This window comes from Chlorocebus sabaeus, chromosome 17 (assembly GCF_047675955.1).
Source record: "Chlorocebus sabaeus isolate Y175 chromosome 17, mChlSab1.0.hap1, whole genome shotgun sequence".
Classification (NCBI taxonomy): domain Eukaryota; kingdom Metazoa; phylum Chordata; class Mammalia; order Primates; family Cercopithecidae; genus Chlorocebus; species Chlorocebus sabaeus.
In genome coordinates, this window is record NC_132920.1 from 42,561,149 (window position 1) to 42,573,209 (window position 12,061).

General features: G+C 46.5%; 1 protein-coding gene across 24 annotated transcripts in view; it reads right to left on the bottom strand.

Annotated features, from left to right (window-relative positions):
• The window catches only part of TRERF1 (transcriptional regulating factor 1), a 227,221-nt gene that overhangs the window by 128,744 nt on the left and 86,416 nt on the right, over positions 1 to 12,061 (bottom strand). For 23 of the 24 annotated variants that reach the window (XM_073005981.1, XM_073005985.1, XM_007972567.3 and 20 more), the window contains one exon: positions 7,043 to 7,125. The exons of the other annotated variant lie outside the window; for it this stretch is intronic. The gene's annotated coding sequence lies outside the window, so the exon portion shown is untranslated. The remainder of the gene's footprint in view (positions 1 to 7,042; positions 7,126 to 12,061) is intronic. 24 annotated transcript variants of the gene reach the window in all.

Here is a 12,061-nt window from a genome sequence, read left to right on the forward strand (position 1 = left end):
ATATCACTCTTAAAAGTGGTATGTAAAAACTTAAAAACTGATTGAATACACTTTTGGAATTAATGAGGTTATTACATATTTTTATTTAAACAACGTATGTGAACCATAGGGAAATATATGTATATGAAGCCATTCTTGCATTCCAGGAATATAATCTATTTGGTTATGGTAGAACATTCATATTCTCTATTGTTGAAATCTACTCACCAGAATTTTGTCTAAAACTTTTACATTCCTAAGTGAGACTGGTATAGATCCTCCCTTTGGGGACTTGCCTGTTTTGATATCAGGGCCATGCTTGCTTGAAAGAAGGATCTGGAAGTTTTCCATCTTTTTTCTCAATCCCAGAACAGTTTATATAACATAGGAATTATCTGTTCCTTGAGAGTTTAAAAGGATTTTCAAAGGCTTTTTTATATCTTAAAATATTCCACCTGGCACAGGGGTGTATGAGCGTGTGTGTGTCCATGTGGACATTACCATGTTAGTATACATTTAGAATGACATGTAAGATACTGATCTCAAATGGAATAGCTCTATTATAATTTATGGCCATTCTTTCCCCCAAGAAAAGGGAGTAAATGCCCAAGATGATAAAGTGCTGAGAAAAAAATGCATTTTCCCAGGCTTTGGTTCCAAGAGCCTCCTTTTAAGAGGCACATGAAGGTTATAGAAGGTGATCATGGTATATTGGATGTGTTGAACCATTCAAATTTCATTGAGGCTGACCAAGTTTGGCAACCACAACTTGACCACTGACATTCGGAACTAGAAAAGCTAAGACCTGGAGAGACAAGGAGAACCTCTGTCTAGCCCCAGGTCACCTCCAGCTCTGTGGTAAAGGTCTTCCAACTTCCCATTTTATTGTGTCATCTCCAGCCTAGGATGCTTCCCCTCTTCCACTGCAATGAACACTTGTCACTCTAAGGCTTTCTGTATTGCAGGGCCCCTGGACCAGTGACCCTACAAGCACTTCACAGGCACCACAAATAAAGGCTCAGAGTTGTTTTGGACTGAATGTTTATCTTCCCACAAACTCCTATGTTGAAGCCCTAAACCCCAATGGGATGCCATTCAGAGATGAGGTCTTTGAGAGATAATTAAGTTTAGGTAAGGTGATGAGAGTGAAGCTCTCACGATGGGATGGGTGATTTTATAAGAAGAGGAAGAGGGGATTCCTGTCTCTTGGTGCACAAGGAAGAGATCAGGTGAGCACACAGCAAGATGGCTCTCACTCACAAGCCAAGAGAAGAGGCTTCAGAATAAAACTTACCTTGCTGAGCACCTTGATCTTGGGCTTCCCAGCCTCAAGAGCTGTGAAAAATAAATTTCTTTTTTTTTTTTTTTGAGATAGAGTCTTGCTCTTTTGTCACCCAGGCTGGAGTGCAGTGGCACAAGCTTGGCTCACTGCAACCTTCGCCTGCCGGGTTCAATGATTCTCCTGCCTCAGCCCCCCGAGTAGATGGGATTACAGGTGCCCGCCACCACACCTGGCTAATTTTTCTGTATTTTTAGAGACATGGTTTTGCCATGTTGGCCAGGCTGGTCTCAAACTCCTGACCTCATGATCCACTCACCTCAGCCTCCCAATGTGCTGGGATTACAGGTGTGAGCCACTGCGCCCGGCCCATAAATTTCTATTGTTTAAGCAACCCACTTTATGGTATTTTGTTATGGCAGCCTGAACTAAGACAAAAATGTTGTGGTAATGTCTGTCAAAAAGTACAATGTCATCTGCCGTGGAGTAAGATATGCCTTAAGTGAAACCAGTGGTAAGGGGTCTGAACAAATTAAGATCCAATGTGAGCCGGGTGCGGTGGCTCACGCCTGTAATCCCAGCACTTTGGGAGGCCAAGGCGGGTGGATCACGAGGTCAGGAGTTCCAGACCAGCCTGACCAACATAGTGAAACCCCATTTCTACTAAAAATACAAAAATTAGCCAGGCTTGGTGGTGTGTGCCTGTAATCCCAGCTACTCAGGAGGCTGAGGCAGGAGAATTGCTTGATCCCAGGAGGAAGACATTGGAGTGAGCCAAGACTGTGCCACTGCACTCCAGCCTGGGTGACAAAGTAAGACTCTGTCTCAAAAAAAAAAAAAAAAAAAAAAAAAAATCCAGTGTTTGCTAGAACGTGCAAGAACTGTGCCATAAAATCATATGAGCACAGATGAGGATACTAGAAGGACTCAAATGGTAATGCTTTGCCCAGGAATGCAGTTAACAGGCAATAACTGTAGGTGTTGTTAGAGTGCCACAGAATGGTCTTCTTTTTATTGAGAAAGACACATCTGAGATCACGTCCTTGTTTACAGGAGACCCATGAAATGTTAGAATTAGGACACCTTTTGCCAGTCAAGGTGATGAGTGTTAGGACAGTCCTGCAGGAAGGCAACAAACTTTGGCTCCAGGATTTCATGATTCCATTCATAATTTCACACGGGCGAGCAAGCAGTCTTTCTGTCCCGGTCAACAAGGATAGAGGAGTTGCTTTCACACCAGTCATGGCCTAACACAGAAGCTTAATCCTGGCTGGAAGGCAAAGTGTGTTTGTGGCAAAGCCAGGCAGACGTGTAATGAAAGCAGAATGAGTAATGTTTAGTTAAGCTTCTGGATGGCAGGGGTGGTTGGGTGTATGTTTGGGGATTTTTAATGACTCCAAAAGGCGTCTTAAAAAGTCACACTATTTTGGCACTTCTGAGATGCAACTTTTGCTACAAGTACTAACACCAGCAAGTGACTGCTACAAGTATTAATACTAGCACTTACCAGCAACATTTCTCATAAGCACCCCTTCCTTTCTGGAGCTCCAGGGATCAAACCAAGCTTTCTGCATATTTGTGGGGGGGGGGTGGGGGGGTGGCATACACACCCTTTCCCACCTGCAGAGGCATACCATACAACTGAAAGCCAGATCAAATTGAAGACATTTATCAATTTTAGGGTTAAATAGTGGAAAAGGAAAAACTGTTGACACACTTTCTAATTTGAACTACTTAGGTATTGCAAGATTTTCTTCCTGCTGGTGGAAAATTAAACTAACGATTCTAAGTTAATGACTGGAGGGTAAACGGTTCCTTCTTTATAAAATAAATTGGATTTACCAAAACTTGTATTAAAATGGATTTTCTCCCAACTTTAACTTATAAATCCAATCAAGATATGACTCTAGAGAACTCTTAGGCTCCAAGTGAGGCTTCAAAAAGTAGGGTGTATTTCCCTACAGTTGCGCATTCAGGAGCTAACTCCACATCTCACCGGGTGAGCGCCCAACAGCTGGAGGGCAAATGCAGGGCAGTGCCCACCCTCCCTTGGTGTACTTTTCACAGGTGATGTCAGAAAAATAAGAACAATGTAGTAAATTATTCCTAAAGCTGAGCGTTTTCAATTTAAAGATTTTTGTTTTGTTCTTATATTATCTTTTCCTACTACTTTGGCATTAAGATGGTTTTTTCATAAAAGCTTGGTGATGAGTGTTAAGAGTTTTTAAAATATCCTAACTTGGCAAAATAAAAAAGACTTGGAGTCCTAGGCCAATGCCCTAAAGCTTTTTTTTTTTTTTTTCTCTCTCTCCTAGTGCTTTCTTGGTCCAGGCAATCTTCATTTGAGAACCACTAGTTTACAGCACTCTCTGAGCCAAGGAATTTGGAGTCAATCAGTGCTCATCTAGGTATCAAAATGGTGGCAAGCCCCAAGTGCAACTAACAACCTACAGAAAACAGAAGTCTAACTTTAGTCAACACTCAGGGGAGTGGGGATGAAGAATGTAGTCTTCAAAGCTCCTGGTCATTCTGGAACACTGTTCTCCTGCTGCACCCTACATGCTCAGCCCTCCATCGTCAAAGCCTCCTCCTCCTGGTTCTGAAACAGGTGGTAAAGCTTTTGGAGGCCCTGTGCCAACCTGTGCTCTCCCCACCATTAATCTGGGAAACCCAAATCAAGATGCTTGACCCTCCTGGGATTCTGAGAGGTCAGCCCTGTGGCACCAGAGGCTTTCGGGAATGATTCACCATATCATCAGTTGAAATTCTACTAAACTGTATGCCCGAGACTAGCTTCTCAGTACTGCAGCATCTCACTCAATCCCAGTGATCCGAAAATCCATCCATCCTCCCAGGACAGCTGGTTCAGGAAACCAAAGGCAAGGGGGGTCACTCATCCCTCCAGAGCCTCCAAACTGAGAATAAGGAAAAAAATCGCCAGACTCAGTGGCTCACACCTGTAATGCCAGCACTTTGGGACACCAAGGTGAGTGAATTATGAGGTCAGGAGATTGAGACTATCCTGGCCAACATGGTGAAACTCCGTCTCTACTAAAAATACAAAAATTAGCCGGGCGAGGTGGCGCGTGCCTGTAGTCCCAGCTACTCGGGAGGCTGAGGCAGGAGAATCGCTTGAACCTGGGAGGCGGAGATTGCAGTGAGCCAAGATGGTGCCTCAGCACTTCAGTCTGGCGATACAGCAAGACTCCGTCTCAAAAAACAAAAAAACAAACAAACAAACAAAAAATCAGCTGGCATAGGTCATGACAGGCCATCAACTATTTAAGAGATTTTTCAACTAAGAATATAAGAACATATTGCCATAAAATTTTAAAATCTCTATATTCTAGAGGTTATATCTATTTTTAATTGTATGCTCCTTAAACTTCTCTCTATTTAGGCTTCCCCCAAAATGAATTCTAACAGAAAACAAACAAACAAACAAACAAAACACTTCAGTAAAAAAAAGAATCCACAAACACTAAATATTTTAATACCTTTATTTACCTTCTCTCTAACAGAACTAATCAGCAGCAGATAATATATTTGTTGTGAAGAGAGTTAATTTTCTAGATTAAACATGTACATAAAAACATAAAGGTGACAATATTTGGCAATATATGACACTAATAAAGGTAACATTTATTGGGCTAGCCACTGGGCTAAGCGCTTGACTCGGATCACCTCAGTTAATCCTTACAGCAAACCTACAAAGTAGGTGCTATTCTTATTTCCATTTTATAGATGAGGTTATAAATGAGGAACCTCATTACTGTAATTTAATCTTCACCAACCCAGAATTTGAGTTCAGTGTTTACTCTGGCTATTAAAAGGTTGAATAAGCAAATGAGAAATTAAACGGGATTTCAGAAGGTATATTTAGCCTGCTAGACGGTCCTATGTTTTAAGACACACTGAAGAACAGATGCTACCTGCTTCTAACAGGATGTGTTTGGGAAGGTTCTGCTTGACACTATACCACATTAAAACACTGGAAGATTCAAACTTTTACTAGTTAAGGTTGAGTGTCCTCTCACTATTATCCCCAATGACTGGTCCAAGTTAGTAAGGTTATTATTCTACTTCTACCGGTGGTACAGTATGATGGATGTCAGCTGTGGCTCCCAAGATCTACTTTCCTCCTCCCCTGACAGTGTCCAGAACTCTACACACCCCCAGTCTCCCCACAGCCTGGCGCAGAAGCCAGTTTGGTGCAGAAGCCAGCCTGAGGATGAACTGACCCAGGGAGGAAGGAGCAGCGAGATTTAAAAAAAAAAAAAAAAAAAAACTTGGATGGTTTAGGATACTGCTGAGCTGCTGGTTCACACCCACCCTGCAGTCCACCCTATCCCTGCACATGGCAGGTACATGAGCTGATTAATCAGTTCATTGTGCTGACCTCACAATGCAAAGTTTCACTCAAACATACACAAAAGCTTCTTTTGGTCTAAAGTAGAAACATCCTTGTAATCCAAGTGACCTTCAACTCTTGACTCTGTGAGACTGTTCCCATTTGCTCCGCAGATCCACCCTCCATCCCCCTCCACACAGCTCTGCCCCACAGAGGCTCTGCCCTCCGTAGACAGCACCCACCCAGTTCCCTTGCCTTCTGGCTCTGACTGAGGCTACCTAATGGGAGGCACCGGCATCAGGAGACGGGAGATCTTAGGGGTTCAATGGGGATATTTATTCTCTTGGCTCTTTCCTGGCCATGCTGCTGTAGGTTGATTACATTCCTCTGCCAGGGACACCTCTCTAGCTCCTGCTTCCCATCCTGACAGCCAATCCCTCCCTCTTCCTTCCAGGCCTAGGCACAGTAAAAGCTCCCTGACACTGCTGACCCTGGGTGCTTCAGCATCTCTTGTTGGCTTCTCTTAACTCTGCCTGCATCCTTATAAATAGTCCCTTCAGTAGAGGCTCTTCAATTACCCCATTTGCGCGAGCCACATGTTTCCGACTGGAACCCTGAGACACAATGGCTTTAAAATTAAATCAGAATTAGGCACAATAAAAAAGAAACCGAAGCAATCAACTCTGAGCCTCACATAGGAGGAATGGAAAGTTTGGCACATGCCAAGAAAACAAAACCACGCACACTGAAATAATCAAATCAGATACCACCACCCCCTTCCCCACTGTCACCAAGAATGTGTGGAGGACGGAGCCATCTCCTGCTGGATCAGGGTTTATACCTGAAATAAAAGCTTAACATTCTATTTATGCACAAACTACTGACCCTTGAAACAGCTTGTGGGAGGCCTGGCAGAGGAATCATAGCTGTATGCCCATTTTATGGAGGGACAAACTGAGAATGGAAGGGATCTTAAGGCCAGAGCTGATAAAAACACGAGGAATGCCCCAGGGCCAGCTAAGGCTCCTGAGTCCAGGAATCCGCCTCTGGCATACTCTGTGGAGCTTCCCACAGCAGCCTTCTACACCACCACTCTCCAGAGATGCATCCCAGACATTTTTAAGTCCTTCTAAACACTTCTAGAACTACCATCCGTGGACGTCCATTGGATCCTCAACTATTTACAACTCTGCGAAATCAAGAGAGACAAGACGCCTTCCACCCCATTCCAGAAGCTGCCAAAAACCATTATGTGAATCCACAATCCCTGACCATTTCCCAAAGAAAATTTTCTAGAAATCAATGGATGTCCAGGCCCAGAGCAGCCCTCCTCCGCTTCCTGGGGCGTTCTCCACAATATGTGGGTCCAAGAAATGGTCTTACGACTGCTTTGCTGTAAAATGTTCCAACACCAACAATACCCAAGAAGCTACCTGTTTGAGGATGAAGAGGCTGAATCTTTCAGGGTTGTCCTGTTTCTGCGTCTTCTTCCTTCAGCATCCTCCACAGCCAGGGCCTGCAGGAGTGACCCAAAGAGCACAGTCAGGACATCTGGCTTCAGCATGGGAACAGTAAGTATTGATCAGGAAGAGACTGGAGGACTGACCCGGGATAAAACCCTGAAGAACCTAGCAGCTGATGGGCCCACCCAGGAGGAGGACCCAGCAAAGGCTGCTGAGGAAGGTCCCCAGGGGAGAAGAGGACTTAGGAGACCAAGACGTCCAACTTCACTCTGGTTATTCAGGCTCTAAACCCAAGTCATCATGGCTTTCCTCTTTCCCTCACACCCCACGTCTAATCCATCAGCAAAGGACGCCAGCTTTAACGTAAAGTAATATCCAGATCCTCACCATTTCTCAACACCTCCACTGGTACCACTTTGGTCCAAGTGAGCAGCATCTCTCATTAGGTTACTGTGATAACCCCCTAATTAGTTGTCCCACTCCTCCCCTTACCTTTCTATAACCATGTCGTGGAGGTTGAACAGTGTCTCTCCAAGATTCCTATGTTGAAATTCTGATCCCTCGGATCTCAGAATGTGGCATATTAGGAAACAGGGTCATTGAAGATGTCATATTAGGAAACAGGGTCATTGATGATATAAAAGTTAAGATGAGGGCCTACTGAAGCAGAATGGGGGTTCCTAATCCAAAATGACTCTGGTATCCTTATAAAAAGGGGACATTTGGAAGATTGGAGGTTTTCTGCCACAAGCCAAGAAGCTACCCAGAGTTGGAGAAGGGCCCAAAACAGACCCTTCCCTGGAGTCTCCAGCCAACACCTTGATCTTGGACTCATAGCCTCTAGAGCTGTGAGACAATAAATTCGTGGTTTAAGCCACCCAGTGTGTGGTACTTGGTTATGGCAGCTCAAGCTAACAAATACAGCATGCTCCCCAGAGCAGCCTAAGTGATCATTTAAAAATCACTCTTCTGCTCAGAACACTCCTATAGTATTTCATCTGTATCAAAGTAAAAGCCAAAGTCCTTGAAATGGCCACAGTCCAAATGACTTGGCTGGGCGTCTTCCCTGATGGACTGAGACACCTGACCCCTTCTCCTCCTACTCTGCCCTTCCTCCATTTCCTCCAGCCACAATGGCTTCCTCAAACATTCAGGAAGGCTCCTGCCTCAACCCTCTGCACTTGCTCTTCCCCATCCTTGCAGCACTCATCCCCCAGGCATTTGTCACTTCCTATAGGTTTCTGCTCTCATGTCCTTTGCAGTGAGGCCCACCTCCAACCCCATCCCCCTTCCTAGCCTCCTTCCCTGTTGTATTTCTCTTTACAACTCTTATCACCACCTGACATTTATTTATTTTTTTCGTCCCCCTTTCTCCACTTCCCTTAAATTGTAAACTCCCTGAGAGCAGGGACATCGTATTATGTCACATCGTATATGGGCACACCATATACCATACGTATTATGGTGTGCCCAGAGCCTGGCACATAGTAGGTGCTCAAGAAATAGCTGTTGAAAGACTTTGTATATGATGGAATCAAATAAGCCAAGAGAAAAGAAAGTTGCAAGAAGGAGGAAGCTGTCCACAGTGTCAAAAGCAGCAAAGAGCCCAGACAGATAAGGACTGAAGTGTCCGTTGTGTGTGGCAACATGGAGGCCGCGGGTGACCTTAGAGAGAGCAGCTCCTGCAGAAGGTGGGAGGCCTCTGCAGCAAACCCACCAGCTCCCTGCCCTGGACCAGGTACAAGCCCCCACCGGTGGAGGCCAGCCTGCGTGGGCTGTGTTAGCGAGGGCAGCTTATTTCCATACATCTATCTGTGAGGGGTAGAGAAAAGAGAAGGTGAGGCTGAGGGGTGTGAAGGTCTGAGGAAGTTGGGTTGCAAGACTGAGGCGTGAGGTCCCAGGGGCTGCAGGAAGCAGGGGGACCCCTGTACACGGAGAGGGTTCTCTCTGGCCAGGAGGAAGGATGTTTCTTTCTCTGAGTGCAAGGAAACCAGGTGGGAATGAGCCCAGATGCAGGTCAGCACACAGGAGGGCAGGCAGGAACCTGAGTGGGCTAGCCGTGGAGTAATATTTTCAGTGAACAAAGAAACCAGGTTGTCTCCTGAGTGGAGAAGGGCAGATAGGAGAGGAGGCTGGGATGCATGTCCCACTGTGGCTATCAAGTGCAGGCGTGGCCCTGAAACCCAGCACCTCCTGACGTTTGTGCCCTAGGTAGCTCACTCTCTCACCCTAGTCCACACCCTGACTGAGACAGCCAGCTGCTGGCCAGCATCCAGGAGGGCCCTGCTCTAACCAGAGGCCGTGGTTTCACAGAGGCACAATCTGCATGGATGTGGGGTTTTCTGTGACAGCCCTCAGTAGCCAGGGTTTAGGAGGAGAAGTTCCTAAAGCTGAATTCAAAGTCCCAAGCAGGTCCATCTCTTTCTATGAAGGGTTCATCATTCTCCCGGGCTCCCAGACCCAGAACCTCATACTCCACTCCCTTAAATCCTCCCAGTCACAAAAGGATGCCTCTTCCTGCATGAGAAGATTCATTATCCCTTGAGTACCTACTAAGTACTGGGTGTGTTACAAGTTAAAATCCTCAAACAAGAGTCCTGTGAAGTGTTTTTAGCCACTATTTATAGACGACAAAACAGGTTGAAAGAGATGAAGGAATTTGCTCAAGGTCACACAGGTAGCAAGTGGCAGAGCTGAGATTTGAAACTTTCCACTTCCCTCTCGTCTTTTCTACACATACTACCACCACCCTAGTCCAAGTCCTCAACACTTCATTCCTAACACTTGACATGACAAATGTCTCCTAAGTTACCTCCCAGGACTGCCCATTTATAGTTCACAAATTGAGACGGATCTTCTTACAGCACTGCATTTACCAATCCCGGCCCCATGCTGTGGCTTTGGAGGCTCCTCAATACAGGAACATTCCAAGCTCCACAGCCACCCCTTGGGATCCTTCATAAACGGTGCACATCTCTTTCTTCAATCTTGCTTCCCATGCGTACCTCTGCTCACCCCATCTGTAATCCCCTGCCCAGTCCATGCACCCCATCGAGGTCCCAACACCCAGCACATTCCTCCCCTGCAGCTCTGCCGTCTGGCCACCCAGCTCCAGCCCTCTCCTGCAGTCTGCTGGGCGGCACCAACCCAGCTTACCAAGCTCTCCCGGCTCTTCTGAGCTCACTGCATCTAGCTTCTCTGGGCAAGAGTTCCCTGTGCTCATGTGGACTGCAAGCCTCTTGAGGGCAATGAATCGTCTATTGAAAATGCTTGCAACTGCCCACTGCTCAATACAGTGTCTCAGTTATTTGATCTACAGAACAATCCTGATGCTCAGGCAATATGATTCCAGAAGTTTTTCAGAAAATACAGGGGAACCGGGATGGCCAAGTGAAGGGACACGGGGCTTCTTGAAGCTGGGAGGCATACCTATTCTTCCTGTGCAGGAGGCACCGGAGTCCAGCACCTCCTAACATCCACTCTAACGGGGAGGAGGACAGCTGGATTTGGCTCCTCCCTCCTCTTCCTGCACCTGCATATTCAAGGTCTTGGTGTCCTTCCTTTGCCACCCTTTCACATGCTTTTGTAGACATAGATAGATATACCCTCTTCTTCCTTCTTCAAGGGAGAGCTTGAAATGTGAGAAATCCAGCTGTATGGAGAAGCTCATGGTGACTGGCAGAACAGTCAGGGCTGGGCGCCCAGAAGCAGGAAAAAGAATATTCTATTTCTGGGAAATGAGAATTTGGACTGATCCACTTCAATCACTGGCTACGGACCACCATCTAACAATTCTGGGATTCCCAGAGCCACAAGAGGAAGATGCCCGGGAAAAGTGAAAATCAGCAAAGCACTCAAAGGCCATCCAATCACCCTAGGCAAACAGATGGGCAGATCTGGGTAACAAGGGGCTGAGAGAAAACCATAGGTTTCAAGGGGATACTGTCACCAAGATGCCCTATAAGAAATCACGATCTACCCAAGCCAGGGGCAACCAAAGGGGCAGTGTACTCCTCAGGACTTAGCTGAAGTCATAGGAGCACTTGAGTCAGGCCTGGGATCAAATCCTAACTTCATCAGCCAGGTCAGCCTTTACCTCTTGGAGTCTGGCTCTGCATAAGTGACTGTGATGCCTAAATAAAATAAGTGTAGGCTGGGCGTGGTGGCTCACGCCTGTAATCCCAGCACTTTGGGAGGCCGAGGTGGGCAGATCACGAGATGAGGAGATTGAGACTATCCTGTGAATGGTGAAACCCTGTCTCTACTAAAAATACAGAAAATTAGCCCGGCGTGGTGGCGGGCGCCTGTAGCCCCAGCTACTCGGGAGGCCGAGGCAGGAGAATGGTGTGAACCTGGGAGGTGGAGCTTGCAGTGAGCCGAGATCGCGCCACTGCACTGCAGCCTGGGTGACAGAGCAAGACTCCGTCTCAAACAAACAAACAAACTAACTAAATAAATAAATAAGTGTATGGAAGTATAATATCTAGCACAGTGCCTGGCCTTACATAAGGGGCTTCCTCAGTCGTGCTCTCCTCCCCGTTTCCAGCCTTCAGCCCTCACAGCGCTCTCTACTCTTACTAACAGAAACAAGCACAGAGGCCACAGAGCATTTCCCAGCAAGAAGGTTTCCAAAGAAGGACGGCAGAAGTCCGCAAAGGAACAAACAGGCCACCCCACTGCTGGTAAGAGAGAAGCGCCGGACCTCGGTGAATGCCCGGGTTTCAAAACACAAAAAGCTCCGAGCCTCTTATCGTAGCTAAACAGGAAGTTTGTGACAAACTTAGAAAACACGCATGCACAGTGGCAAGAGGCTGCACGCCACTGAGAAAAGATGAAATCCGGCCCTGCTGGGGGCCCTGTGTGGAGGAGGAGCGTGCGGACCCGACACTCCCACCGCACCAAGATCTTCCTGGCTCTAGGAGACACCCTTACCCTGGGCTTCTCCTCACCCCAAGCATGGGAGGGATTTGGGCCAAAATGTGCGGAGCT